Source organism: Diceros bicornis, chromosome 39 (genome assembly GCF_020826845.1).
Source record: "Diceros bicornis minor isolate mBicDic1 chromosome 39, mDicBic1.mat.cur, whole genome shotgun sequence".
NCBI lineage: Eukaryota > Metazoa > Chordata > Mammalia > Perissodactyla > Rhinocerotidae > Diceros > Diceros bicornis.
In genome coordinates this window covers 4,624,558-4,639,699 of record NC_080778.1, presented here as the reverse complement: position 1 = coordinate 4,639,699, position 15,142 = coordinate 4,624,558, and the positions used below count along the sequence as shown (strand labels likewise).

Below are 15,142 nucleotides of genomic sequence, written 5' to 3'. Positions count from 1 at the left end.
CCGCCAATCAACGCCCGCCGTTACGCCTAGCCACGCCCACCTCCTCAATCTCTGCCACTACCACCAATCAGTGCCCACCGCCCAGGCGCTCACTCCTCCTCCTCTCTCCCTCCGAGTAGCCGCTGGGTGCAGCCCCGTCCCGCCCACTGCCCCGCCCACAGCCTCCACCGCCAATCAGCGCCCGCGGGGGCGCATGCCTAATAAGCCCCGCGGAGGACCGCTGCGCTAGGCGGGCGGTGCGGCTGCTCAGCTGCGTCTGCCTCTTGCTCTCCGTTCGGCTCCGTTGCCTGCTGGGCTTGGGGGTGTCATTATGTTTCCTTTCCTTAAAACATCTATATACACACTTTGGCACAATGCTCTCCTCTGCCGAACAAAACTTTAATTGTTGACTAGCAAACACTTCTAGAAAATGGAACAAAATCCGGGGGCCACTGTGAGCCTTCACTGGTGCGCTTTGCACCTTTCCTCGCCCCGGCCTCGGGGACCCTCTCCTTGCAACCCTTCCTGGCCCCGGGGACTTTCTCCTCGACTCCGGCCCCAAGCACCCTCTCTTCGCACCCCCTCTCGGCCCCGGGACCCTCTCCTCGACCCTGGCCCCGCAGCCCTCGCGCCCCGATCTAGGGGTCCACCCATCACTGCCCGGGTGGTGAACGCATCCCCACAAGGTTCATCGGGCAGCCAGGGAAGCCTCCCTTGGCTGTGGTTGGAGAACAAAGACAAAATCCGTCCTCCCTGACCTCCGACTCCATATATAGAAAATTATCCAAAGGAATGACCTATCAGGGCCGGCCCAGACAGCGTCCTGAGGCAGGGCTCTCAGAGGCCAGCTGCTGGCTGGAGGGCTGCAGGGGATTTGCCTTAAAGGAGAACGCACTGGTTTCTTTTCTAGAAACGCTCGTCAGATGGCTGCAGGCAGTTCCAGGTCTGTGAGCTCAGGACTCCGTGCAGCTTTTTCTGTTTTACTCTTGTGCAATGTCCACGTTTTGAGTTTATGTTTAAGATAGGGTCAAACAATCTCATTAGCTACTGCCACCACCCCCTGCAAAGTCCAGAAGCATTAGTGCTTCGGTACGTATCACACACGCTGCTTTGGCCTGGCAGATTGTGAAAATCCACGTGTCGTGTCATCCCCTTGGCTGAATCAAAGATAGCATTAATATTTGGGATAGGCTATCTTTGTAAAGTGAGTCAAGAGGGTGGATGCCCCCAAACAAGAACTGGTGAGTTCATGATGCGTCTGGGTCACAAGGTGAGGTCAGATACACTCTCTGGGGCTTAATGAATGCTGCAGGCTTGGTAGTGGCAAGCACAGAGAGTTTGGCATCAGGGCTGGCAGTGCCACTTCCTTGTTTGGTGAGCTTGAGCACACTGGCATGTTTTGTGTTCCCACTCTGCATTTCTAAGATGACAATGTGCCCATCAAAACTGGTTCCTGCTGCCCTCAAGGATTGTGCTGGGGGGCAATTATTGGTATTCTGGTGGGCAGTTCCCCCCCCACACCCTCGCCACCACCCAGGCATCCCAGCTCTAAGCAAATGCAAAGACAGCGTTGGGCTATGCCACGTTGCTGTTCTGGCAAAGAGAGCAGCTGAAAGATGTTGGACATTGGGCTGGTCACCAACTCTAATTTGACTGGGCTTCACTGTGGGGAGCTGGTATGACTGGTCAGAGACAGGAGTGTGGTATGCCGACTATGCCAGCTCAGGGGCACCCTGCTCCAGACAAGGCCCTGGGGCAGGCCTAAATCAAGGCTGTGTTTTAGCAAGAAGAGCATTTTGACGATCTGGAGTAACAGCACTGGAAAGGAAACGTCTTATGGAACATTCATGATACTCCCAAATTTGAGTGCCACAAAACTGTTCTATTGAACTTGGAAATCTCAAAAGAAAAATCAGCTTTCATTTGTCAATCGTGGAATTCATTTCATTGCTAGAACAAATCTGTTTGCCTTTGTTTTTGTCCTGGTAAAATAAAAGTGTATTGAAATCTCTAGCAAGCATTGACCACCACTTCATGTGCTTATACAAGGAAACCCTGCAGACCACCAAATCTGGGATAGGTGTCAGGGCCACTTGAAATTGGGTCCAAATGACCATTACCAAATACCAGAAGAGAAAAGGTGAGGTTGATAAAGGCTCGTGCCCAGATGAGGAGTGGGTGGGCCGGGAGAGAAGGCAGATTGCTCAGCAGCTCCTCGGTTACCTCAAGTTTCTCCCTGACTTAGCACTAAAAGTCTGCGACTGAATTCGGTGGCTACTGCTGCTTCTAAGAGAGTACCGGATTGGCCAGTATGCATTCAATTCTGTTCAACCAATGATTATGGAACACCTACTAGCACCCGGCACTGTGCTCCGCATCAGGGAGGCAAAAATGGTGACCACATGGCTCCTGACCTCCAGAAGTTCACAGTCGAGTGGAAGAGAAGGAAAGTGAATAGACAAATACAATGCAGTTTTTGTGTAATGTGAAAGAAACATGTAGGAGGATGCTCTGTGAGCAGCAATAAATGAGAAGTCTATCCTCAGCAGAGAAGCCAAGAGGAGGTGGCCTCTGGGGTGACCCCTGGGGATAAGGAGATTTCCTGGGCAGAAAGAGGAGGCGGGGCCCCAGGATGTGGAAGAACAGGGCTATTGAGACCTTAGAACAAACAAGATTTCATGATTGATTAACGAAAATTAAAGTCCCTATGAAGTCCCCAAGACAAGTGAGCTATAAAATTTCAAAACTTCAAAGATAGTTAACCGAGAGCCTGTTCCACACCCTGAGACTCCCCTGTCTTTGAGAACACAAAATGCCCTGGACAGGAAGGAGAGGGGGCTTTTGTCAGGAAGCTGACTTGGGCAAGATCTGTGCTGCCACCCCCTTCCTTGCCTTCCACCCAAAGGACTTGGGCGGGGAAGGAGTGCTACCTCCTTTCTTTCCAGCCCCCACAAGAACTGTGATTTGCTGGGGACAGAGCACCTGAGGTCTGGCTTCTAGAGGAGAAGAGGGATGGCCATTGCTCCGGGGAGGTGCCAGGGGGGATGGGGGTGGGGTGGGGCTGTTCATTGAGTGGACCAAAGGATATATGAACGTTTCCTATAGCTCAGACATGGCCATGCAGTACAGGGGCAGTTTGGAGGTCTCTGAGACCCAGTCTGGAACAGAAGCATCTGGCACCAGGTGGAGGGCTGAGGGAAGAATTCTAAGTAACCCCCAAATGGAATGCCTCTGTCCTGTAAGTGGGCTGCAGGCTGTGGGGGAGAGGGTCTCCAGCCACAGCAACATCAGAAGAAGACAAAACAGCTCTCCATGAGAGAAAGGTTCAGGCTGGGCCCAGGGAGCGAGACCAGCTGAGTCAGGACCAGTTTGAGGAAGCCTTTTCTATCTCCTTCTCTCTCCTCTCCTCCTGGCTCTGACCCTGAAAGGGACACTGCAGGCTTCCAGCGTGATGGGAACTTAAGCCAGGCAAACAGAGAGTGTCTGAGTTTGATCAGTACTTAGGACTAGAAATATTAATTTCTTAATCAAGTGTTTAAAACTTAAAGCAAATATGGTTGTCTGTTGTCCAAGAGTGGGAAGAAAAGCCATGGAGATTGACAGGGTCCTCCCGTTGTTCACACTACTGACAAATATTGAAAGGTATGTTTTGATCCAATCACAGCCAAGTTTATTCAACAAACCAGTTACAACTGTGAGTGAGGAGAAGGAAGAGTCAAAAATGATGTCCAGGTTTGCAACTCTGAGATTCCGTTCCGACAGCCCTGAGGGGCACGGAGAACCAAAGCCCACCCACCCAGCGCAGGGTTGCAGCAGGGCTCTTCCCTCAGGGTGCGGGTGGACTACAATAACCATCCCCCCCGCCGTAGACAGGGAATCATAATTGAACACTGGCACTAAATGTGGGAGCAGGGCAGGGCAAGAACTATCCCCTGATAATTTGTGAGCACAGGCGGGCCTTACAGGGGCCTGTGGCCTTAATTCACTCCTATGTAATCTAAAAACAACAAAACCTCAAATTGAGAATTTAAAGTGGTCTCAAATGGTTCTTACTCCAGGTGCCTAGCAGAGGCACACAGAAACGCTCTCTAGAGAAACCACATTAAACCCAGGCTTCAGAGAACTCCTTCAGATGCAGTTCCAAAGATGATGTGCTCACAGTCACTGAACACACGGTCCACAAGGACGCTGGGATCAGCAAAGCCAGAGGGACAACCGACCACAGAATCAGACACGTGGACTTCGCTCCTGGACTTACCAGATGTAGAATATAAAATTATCAAATCTACTATGTTTAAGGAAATAAAAGGAAGAAAGGAAAATATGATTGAAGAACAAGAGACCCTCAGAGCGCCCGAGCAGATAGGAAAATGAACAATATACGCTGCGATTGAAACCATGTAGTACTGGGTTACTGCGATTGAAACCATGTAGCACAGATTAGATACAGCTGAGCATAAACGTGCTCTTCGTGAGAGAGCACATTCGATACAGGTGGAAGCGCTCAAGTGCACAGTGGTACGAAGTATCGTGAGATGGAATGTACATTGGAGAGTGAAATATCTTGAATTAAATTTCCACCCACTGTTCCAATTGTGACTTGACCTTTGCTGAAATTCTCTAAGCCTCTAGAACAGGGATTATCAACTAGAGGTGACTTTGTCGCCCAAGGGGACATTTGGTAATGTCTAGACAACCATTTTTGGTTGTCACAACGGGGGGGTGATGAGAGATGCTGCTGGCATCCAGTGAGCAGAGGCCAGGGAGGCTGATGAACATCCCCTTTGCGCGGGACAGCCCCTCCACAAAGAATGATCTCGTCCCAAAGGCCGTCCTGCTGAGGCTGAGAAACCCCACTCTGTGCGATGAAGGGGGGGGGGGGGAGGAGGAGGAGAAACCTGTGGCACTTTTCACACAAGGTTGTCACCTACAAAAATGGCAATTTTGTGCAGTTAAACCAATATATGCTCAACAAAGTTATTTGTTAAAATCCTAGCGTTTCACACAGAAAATTAATGACATGACTAGAAAGGCGTAGACCCCGAATTCCAGAATTTGTATTTGAATGCTCTCTCTATTAAACTATATTGTCTTGTGCAGGGCACGAACATTCACTCTGCTGCCCAAACCAGAAGGTAAGAATTCCCATTCGCTTCTGTCACTTCTTCATTCCTTATGTCTAACGACAGACAGACTTGTCAATGATGACTTTCTAAATATTGTCCATGTCTCCCTTTCTTTCCAAGTAATATAGTTGGGGCCCTCATCAGTTCTTGCCAGAATATAGTAATTACAGGCTAAATGCTATCCCCCACAACCCATCTGTGATCCTACTACCAAACTGATCTTTCTAGAAGCAAATCAGGTCAAGTTACCCCCTATGCACCATAGCGCCCACCCCATGTCTGCCAGGATGAAGGGCAAACTCCAGAGCTCACAGGCTGTGTTCTTCTTGATCACGTCTCCCTCTGCTTTGTTATTTGCCTCTCCTCCCACTCCCCTAGAACTCGGGCTGTGCCCGCCATGCTGACATGCTGTGTCAAGATGAACTTCCAGCCTCCATGATGCTGTGCATGCTGGTCACTGCCTGGTATGTCCTTTCTGCCCTCCTGCCTCTACCTACTGGTCACACCTCTTTCGAGATTCAGTATCATTCCCCAGGAAGCCTACTGAAATCCCTCCACGCCAGAGGCTGTCTTATGGAGTCCTTCCCTGGGGTCCCCGTTTTACTAATCACACTGGATCACGGCTCTTGGCTTGTCTGTCTACCTCTCCCACCAACTTGGAAATACTCAGGATGGCCACTGTCTGCAGCACTCCATATGTGTTTGTTTAAAGAGATTTTATGATGATTATTTTCAGAGATTTGCTGGTTATGAAGAGCTGGGCCTACATTATTATTTCATGTCTGTAACACACATGAAATCTACAAAACAGACATGGTGAACCCCATCTAATGAGGTGAAGAGACTGAGGCCCAGGGAGGTGAACTGACCATCTACACTTACACACAAGATGAAAAGCGTTCGTCCAAGGTCTGTGCATCAATGAATTCACAAATTCTCAGTGTGTCGAGCACTATACTAGCTGTGTGTCAAAAGAAATCATGAGTGAGTAGCAATCAAGAGGGCGACAGGCCAGGACTTCATTTCTCTAGACGATTACACTTGGTCAAGAAATGCCCCGAGGCCAAGATCCTGCAGACAGAGCATCTCACAGACAGAAGTCCCCGGTGGCGGCCTCCACCGGCTTGATTATGGCTTTGGGGTCATGTGAGTGCCTTTGGCAGCAGGAATGTTGAGCTCTAGCGTGCAGAATGGCTAGATTTTCTTGTTAAAGGTTAGTTTACTCACGAGACAGTAGAGGGACACCAAAGTGAGGCTTATTCCATGGAATAGCATTGAGAGAAAAAGGCATCCAAGTGCGTGTGCCAAGGGTAAGAAATGTGAAAAACATTTCATGTAGATGCTATAACATGCCTCTGGTCTTCTCTAATCATCAATATTTTAAAAGACAGAAGGGCAAAAGAACCATTGTTTCATTGGGAGGTGACAGCATCTGTAGAACTTCTGGGTTTGAGCTTTATTATTGTTCACACGTTGTGATGGGTTGAATTGTGTTCCCCCAAAAAGATATGTTGAAGTCCTGACCCCTAATACCTTGGAATGTGACCTTTTTTGGAAATAGCGTTGTTGCAGATGTAATTAGTTAAGATGAGATTTCACTGGGGTAGAGTGGGCCTTGATCCAATATGACTGGTGTCCTTGGAGTATTTGGTCTAACAGTATATAAGGAAACTTAGCTGTGAATAGAGAAATAAGGGGCTTTTTCTTGTCAACCCAAGCCTATACATAAATTATAGAGGAACTTTAAAAGGAAAGGAGTTAGCAGGAAAGAGGAAGCTGGTTAAAACTATAGCAGGAAGGATTTCTGTAACTTAAAAAGGAAAAAAAAAAATCCCTCATAATGGAAAAGTCTCTCCAGACCTGGAATGAGTACAATGGAGAATGTAAAATCCTTGCCAGAATTTTTTAGCAAGAAATGTTCATTTTTTGTGTGTGTGTGAGGCGATCAGCCTGGTGCTAACATCTGCCAATCCTCCTCTTTTTTTTGCTGAGGAAGACTGGCCCTGGGCTAACATCCGTGCCCATCTTCCTCCACTTTACGTGGGATGCCACCACAGCATGGCCTGCCAAGCGGTGTGTCAGTGCACGCCCAGGATCCGAACTGGCGAACCCTGGGCCACCGCAGTGGAGCACGTGCACCCAACCACTTGCGCCACCGGGCCAGCCCCAAGAAATGTTCATCTTTTAAAAAAGATTTCATAGATATCTGGAGCATTTCAGGCACTAAATACTTATACTAGAGATGGGAACTGAATGAACATGTTAAGGAAACACTCAGGGACACTAAAACAATAGGGTTAATCCTCATAGTATATAGTGTCTGTGGTCCGTCTTCCTCATCTTTCTCATCAGAGGGGTACAGGAGGAGGCTGGGGTGGGGGAAGACCATTTTTGGGAATATGATGGATTACACATGTAGAGGAGCATTCCTGAGACACATAAAAATGCTAGATAAAACAGGGAAAAATCCTCTGTCTTTAAAAGCATGGCTGATCCAATAGTAAATGGGGGAAAATAAATTTAGGCAAAAAATGAGAAGAAGAAGACATTTCCTAATAGTAAGCAATGTTATGAGCAGCATTTGTCCTGGAGTCTGTATCAGTCCCGTAACCTAGATGTGAGGTTTCAGCAAGGTCTGGAGAACAGGGAGAACTGGGGAAAGCCTGGGGCTCATGTAGGGTGGGAGGTCAGGTCAGAGCCACCCTGTGGAAAGTCAGGATCCTCGTAGGGCAAACTCTAATGGGTCAGCCAGGAAAACCTCACTCAGCAGGAGGAAAGGTGTTTATTCAGATGTGAGCACTGGGAAGGGAAGGAAAAAGAATTCTCCTCTTGGACTTCTGCAGTTCATGCTCGTTCTAGTTTGAGGCCAAAATTCACACTCCTAGTGTGGCCCGGAAAACTCCAAGTCAACAATTAACTTTTTAATGGTCCCACATTGTAGCACCGCAGGGACCGGGCAGAAGCAAATATAAGTCCTCTGGAGCAACGTGCTTTAAACATGTCTCAAAGCTTAAACACAGAGAAAATTCTAAGGACATGAGCTCGCAATCATAAATTGTCGAATACCCGAGGAAATAGGCTACCATGAGCAAGAGTCAGTAGAGAGAATAAATTGCAGAAACAGACTTGCCAAGACTGCAGACATTGACATTTTTGTATAAATAATAGAAAATATGTTTTTTAATGTTTAAAAACAAAAAGGGGGATTGAAAGCATTACAAGGAAATTAGAGATTATAAAATGATCAAGCAGATTTGTAAACATAAGTATAACTTTAAAAATTAAACTATAATAATTTAAATTAGAAACCCAATAGATAGAGTAAACAGTAGTTTAGACAAAGTCCAAGAAAGAGTTGATAAAGGAGAAGTTAGATCTGATGAAAATTGACAGAATGTAAATCAGAAAGTCAAAAAGACAGGAAATATGAAAGGCAGGTTAAGAGATATGGAAGATAGAAGGAGAAAATTCCAGCATGCCTTTGAGTCTTAGAATAAGAGAGAAGGAAGAAAGAAAGAAAAGTAGAAATTCACTATTCAAAGAGGTGAGATAATAATTGAGAACTTTTCAGGGTTGATAAAATACACCAATCCTCATATTTATAAAGGCCCCAAAATAAATTTAATTCTCCCAAAATACTAAGAATTAAATAAAAATAAATCCATACCTAAATACATCATATTAAATCTGCAGAATGCCAAAAACAGAAAAGAATCTCTTCAGAGGAACGAGAAGAAAAGAGAGATTTTCTACAAATGAATGTTAGAGTGTTAACTAACATCTCAAGAGCAACATTGGAAGCCAAAGAGAGTGGAATACTATCTGCAAAGTGCCAAGAGAAAATAATTTCAACCTCAAATTCTCTGCCTTCCAAAATCTTTCAAGAATGAAGGCAAAATAAGGACATTTCCAGATAAACTACCTGAGAAAGTTCACTTCTAATGAAAACTTATGGGTAAAGCTACACACTCATGGCTTGCATAAAAAGAAATAAATGTATTGCATGATTTGTGGACTTACATCAAATTAGAAATGAAATCTTGATTTAAAAAAATAGCATATACAGAAGGAAGTGGGATCAGAGTTACAATCTTCTAATGTCCTAGTATTTTCCGGGAAGTCAACAAAGATGCAGATTAAGTTAAATATACATGCTAAAATTTCTAAAGTAACGCATAAAAAAATAGAAGTTCAGGGGCCGGCCCGGTGGCGCAAGCGGTTAAGTGCGCGCACTCCGCTGCGGGGGCCCGGGGTTCGCTGGTTCGGATCCCGGGCGTGCACCGACGCACTGCTTGGCAAGCCATGCTGTGGCGGCGTCCCATATAAAGTGGAGGAAGATGGGCACAGATGTTAGCCCAGGGCCGTCTTCCTCAGCAAAAAAAAAAAAAAAAGAGGAGGATTGGCGGATGTTAGCACAGGGCTGATCTCCTCACAAAAAAAAAAAAAAAAAAAAAATAGAAGTTCAGTGTGTAATTGCTAAACAAATAGACGCAAAGTATAGAACAAGAAAAATACTCTAAAAGAGGTCAAGAAAGAAGGAAAAAAAGAAATTTAGAAAAAGTAGCATAAGTAGAAAACACAAACCATTGGGAGTGGCAACCTGGGTCTCTGCATTCTTCATTCATTCTTGCTGAGTATGGGAAGAACACAAGGTACTGCCCACTCTTAACCCAGGCCATTTCTCAGAGTTGTGTTTGCAATGAGGAACCTTGAGGGATGAGGTAATATTTCCCCCCAAGACAAAGAACAGGCTTGCTTACTCCTTGTTATAAAACACCAGGGTCCCCAAGCTAAGTGTTCCTCAATTGAGATGCAGTTTCAGTGTGAGCATAGCATCCATCTGGGGCCCCCTGCATTGCCTCCTTGAGGCTTGGGTGCAATGGAAACCAACGCAAATATGATAGTCATGCCACTTGAGTGATGAAGTCCCTTCTTTCTGGTCCTGGAAGCTTATGTCTTCTTCCAGCATCCACAAAACAGTAACAGGCTGATTATTAGTTTGTAAATAAAGTAAAATCAAGTCCTAGACCAAACACAAACTAAAAGGGTAAAACAAACCAAAATATATCAAAAATTACAATCAGGGGCCGGCCCATGGCTTAGCGGTTTAGTGCGCGTGCTCTGCTACTGGCGGCCCAGGTTCGGATCCCGGGTGCGCACCGATGCACTGCTTCTCCAGCCATGCTGAGGCCACATCCCACGTAGAGCAACCAGAAGGATGTGCAACTATGACATACAGCTATCTGCTGGGGCTTTGGAGAAAAAAAGGAGGAGGATTGGCACTAGATGTTAGCTTAGAGCCGGTCTTCCTCAGCAAAAAGAGGAGGATTAGCACAGATGTTAGCTCAGGGCTGATCTTTCTCACAAAAAAAAAAAAAAATTACTATCAATGTTAGTAGGCTAAACTCTCCAGTTAAAAGACAAAAAATGTCAAACTGGTTTAAAATAAATTTAATTATAAAGTCATGTCTAAAACAAGAGACATAGAATGTTTCAAATAAAAGAATTTAAAAAGATATATCATGCAAATAGTAACGCAAAGAGAGCTAATGAAGCAATATTAATGTCACACAAATTATATACAACAAGCATTCAAAGACATTAAAAAAACTACATATTGATGAATGTTTCAATTCACCACGATACAATAATTCTAAACTTGCATGCACCAAATAATATAGCTTCAAAATATATTAAACAAAAATTGACAGAATCAAGAGGAGAAATTGACAAATCCATTATCATTTGGGGAAATGTTTGACATATCTTTCAGTAAATGATAAATCAAGCAGAAAAACAAAAATCAGTAAGTATTTTGATAATTCAGCAATAATTTAAGAAAGTTGACTTAAGGAACATATATAGTACACAACATCCAACCACTTTAGGTTGTGCCTTCTTTTTAAGTACAGACAAAATATTTACAAAAATTGACCATGTTGTAATCTAGGCCACAAAGCACAGACCAGTAAATTACCTAAAAAATAATCTCACAAGTATCATATAGATAGATTTTTCTTCCATACCATAAAGATCACTTTTATTTGATTATTAATAACCTCATATGATTGGAAAAATTTTAAATATAATTTTAATAGTACTCTCATGTATAGAGGCTTCATGAAACAGCCATGATATTTTGACACAAATCTCAGACCTATTTCCAGATCAATGCCTTGGGCTACCTTTTTTTTCCTACAAACCCAAGCAAGGCTGCCAGTCCTCACCCAATTCTATGGAACCAACTTGATGTAAATGCCTAAACTGACCTCTGCTCTCCAAGGTCATCTCACCACACTCTTCCTCTTGCTGCCTGTGCTCTAGCCCACTGACCTGCTCTCAGCTCTGCAGCTATATCACACTCCTCACTGCCTCAGGCCATTGTACATCCAGTTACCCACATCTGGACCATGCTGGACCCCTACTCTCACTCACTGAGATTAAAATCTGCCTCCAGCTTTCACTCCATTTCCAGTCTTTCAGGGATGCTTTCCATGAACCCCCAGAATCAGCCAGGCCTCTGGGTAAATCCTCTTAAAGTAAAAGGAATTCCTTAGATTGGAACACTTAGGTGTACGTGTATGATCATTTGATTAATGCTTTTATTCCCACTGGACCTTAGACTCTGTGAGGGCAGGAATTGTGTCTATTTTGCCAACTACTACACACAGTTATGATGCCTGGTACGTGCAAAACAAATATTTGTTGAATGGATAGATGAGTGAATCAGGCAGTGGACTGGCAGCTAGATAGCCACCATTGCTTTTTCTACACCATGTGCTTTGTGATGCAGGACAGAGTGTAGAATGAGGATTGACTTGGAAAGGCTAGATCTCCCCTTCTCTCCATCCCTCTTCCTTTCTTTCAGCCAGTAATTAGCACCTCACCTAACTGAGGGGCCAAGTCAGGAACCCTAAATAATATTTTTAGGTTTGCTAACGACATACACTATATACTGTTTTTAAAAAAAAAAAAACAGAATTCTTTAGTAGGGAACAGATGTTAGAGTCACAGTGGTACATCCTGAAGTTCACCATTGTGTCCGGCCCACATTTCTGAGCCAACATGTGCCCCATTTACGCTGCCTGCTACCCCAGCCCGTGACGTCACTGCTTCCGGTCATTCTTGTGATTGCACTTCCTTCCTGGGACAACTGGCCAGGCAGTCTGCTGACTTTTCAGGAAGTTTGAGACTCTGGTCCTGTCACCGTTCGCTGGGAGCAGCTGCTTTATCTAAATCTCCCAGGCTTCTCAGGCAAGGATTAGACTTAAGTTGCAAACTTGAAAGTACATTGCAAAAGCATTTTAGCTTGGAAATATTTTAAGTAACAGCCTAAAAATATAAAAAACCAAAAAAGAAATAAAGATCTGGGAATTTGTCATTTCCATGGAGTATTAACACGACTGGTGTTGTGGTTTGTGTCCCCCAGAAAGATATATTGAGCTCCCCACCCCAAAACCTGTGTGTGGGACCTTATGTGGAAATACTAGGGTCTTTGTAAAGGTAATCAAGTTAAGAGGAGGTCATAATTGGATTAGGGTGGGCCCTAAATCCAATATGACTGGTATCTTTATAAGAAGAGACACACACACAGAAGAACATCATGTGAAGACAGAAACAGAGATTGGAGTGATGCCTCTACTTGCCAAGAATGCTAAGGACAGCCGGCAACACCAGAAGCTGGAGAGAGGTTGGGTCAGATTCTCTAGAGCCTTCAGAGAGAGCTCGGCTCTGCCCACACCTTGATTTTGGAGTCCTAGCTGGGGGAGACCGTCTTGAGAGCCAGGGGAGGTGGTGAGGGCTTACGGGGGTAACTTCTTGGGGGTACGCACTGGTGTGAGAAGCCTCTGGCAGGACTGTGAGCCCCCGGACAAGCCATCCTAGCAAGGGGTTCTCCCTCTGCACAGACACAACATCTGGAATAAAATCAGACCCCACTCTGACTTGGGTATTCTCCTCCCTCGCCTAGGACTTCTCCCTTAAAGGATCAGTGTTGCCCACAGTCATTTCGACAGCTTGATTTTCTTCTTTGGTTACTACAGCTCTTCATTTGGTAGAGTTTTTGTTTTGTTTTATTTTTATGGCCTGTTGGAATGCACTGATCTTGGGATGATCCAGCCCCGCAGGTCAGGACGCGCTTCCATGTTTCCCACAATCCGTCCTTCCCTGTTGGAGCTGCTTTTCCCTCTGTCCACAGCCTGGGGGTCCAGATGGATCTCTGCAGGGAGCTGGTTGGATTTTCCACACTTCTGCTGCCAAGCCTGCAGCCTGCTAGCAATCGTGCTGAATGGAGAGATGCTCTCAGGACAGGAAAGGTACTGTGACAGGCATCAGTGAAGCCATGTGTTCCCCGGATTGCACTAGGACAGTTTCAGGTGTGCGGTGAGGGCTCCTGAGCACAGACGTGTCTATACTTTACGCGTCTCAGAAAGTCGCTCTAATGTTTACAATGTGCTTTGGGGTCATTCCACACTTGGGATCATATCCACACCATTCGAGTATGTTTTAAAAATTCAAGTCTGGTGAGCCCCTCCCTTATCTACAACCTCAATGATTTCCCATACTTTTTAGGATAAAGTTTAGGTCCCTTGGAGACCCCACAAGGTCCCCATATGCCTCTTCAACCTCTTTCTATGCTACTTGATAAGAGGACCTCTTTGCTACGTTTGTTCTGACTTACCTTAAATTATCCAAAGGTAGTGTTTTTATTCTTATTTTTTTAAATAGCACCTTCACTTATCTAATTTCCTCTCATTCTTCAAAGCTTTATTTAAGAACCATTTTCTATGGGAAACTTTCCTACACACACACACTCCACACACACATACATATGTGATTGCACACACACGTGTGCACATTGAACACACACGTGCACACATACCCACTCCAACACACACACATATGGCCCCACTGCTAATTTCATGCTCTTTCCCTAAGCACCTACAGCATGATGGACCCCCTCCCTCATGTACCTTACAATAACCGTAATCGTCCCTTTGTCTTTGTATCCGTGACTGGACAAAAAGCCACTTCAGGGTAGATGCCGTGTCTCATTTCACAAGAAGGCAACTGGCATGGGAGATTCATTTAATCATTGTTTCTTGATTGAACAAATGAATGATTTCATGTATAGGGACCCAATGATTCTCATGCAGGGACTCACCATTTGAGTATTTTCATCTATGAACTTCTAAATCTGTCTTTCCAACTCCAACAGCTCTCAATGGCTGGAGTCTCATATTTATAACTGTCTGCTGTATGGCTCCATCTGGATGTCGTTCCAACTATATTTGTAATATTTACTCCAACACCTGCATCTCATGCGAGGCCTGACCTCTGTAATGGCGCTGTCCATCTCCTAACCACTTAGCTGTCACTCAGACTGTGGACGCCCGGCACAGGAAACATATTCACTCTTCCCTCTTCACCACCCATACGCATTCTTTCAATTGCCAAGCCCCATGGAATTCACCTGTGCTGCCTCTGCCCCCAGGTCTAGGCCCTCCTCGCTGATATCCTTCCTTCAACCTTACTCCGGTTCATTCAACACATCACTAATGGATTCGTGCTTCTACACTGCTCAGCCCTCAACCTCTGTGCTATACTGTGCTAACTCAACTAAATTCAAGCTGCCATTCAAAACACCCATCATTCGTCCCCATCTACCCCCAAGCTCATCTCCCACCACCCATGGCCTCTGCTCTTCACTCCAACCCAGCTGGACCAGGCCAGGTTTGCACACCTGCCCTTCACATTCCTGCCCCCGGGGCCTGCACAGCCTGCTCACTCTTTCCTCCTCCAAATCTCTGCCTGTAGGGATTCTCTCCATCTTTTTTTTCAGTGTTGGTATATTTCATTGATCAAATTCAATACTTTATAAAATCAATGTACACCATTCATTCATATGCGTGTATGTACATGTGAACATGTGGTTCCCGTGTGTGTGTAGATATCTGTTCTCTTATTTTACATTTTACATGCTCAAAATATATAAACAAACTCCTTTGCCTCTAGGAAAATTCTCAAAATACAGTTGA

At 45.2% G+C, this 15,142-nt stretch overlaps 1 protein-coding gene across 3 annotated transcripts in view; it reads right to left on the bottom strand.

The window, feature by feature from the left end:
• The window catches only part of RPS6KA2 (ribosomal protein S6 kinase A2), a 372,902-nt gene that overhangs the window by 190,051 nt on the left and 167,709 nt on the right, over window positions 1-15,142 (bottom strand). The gene's annotated exons all lie outside the window — the stretch shown is intronic.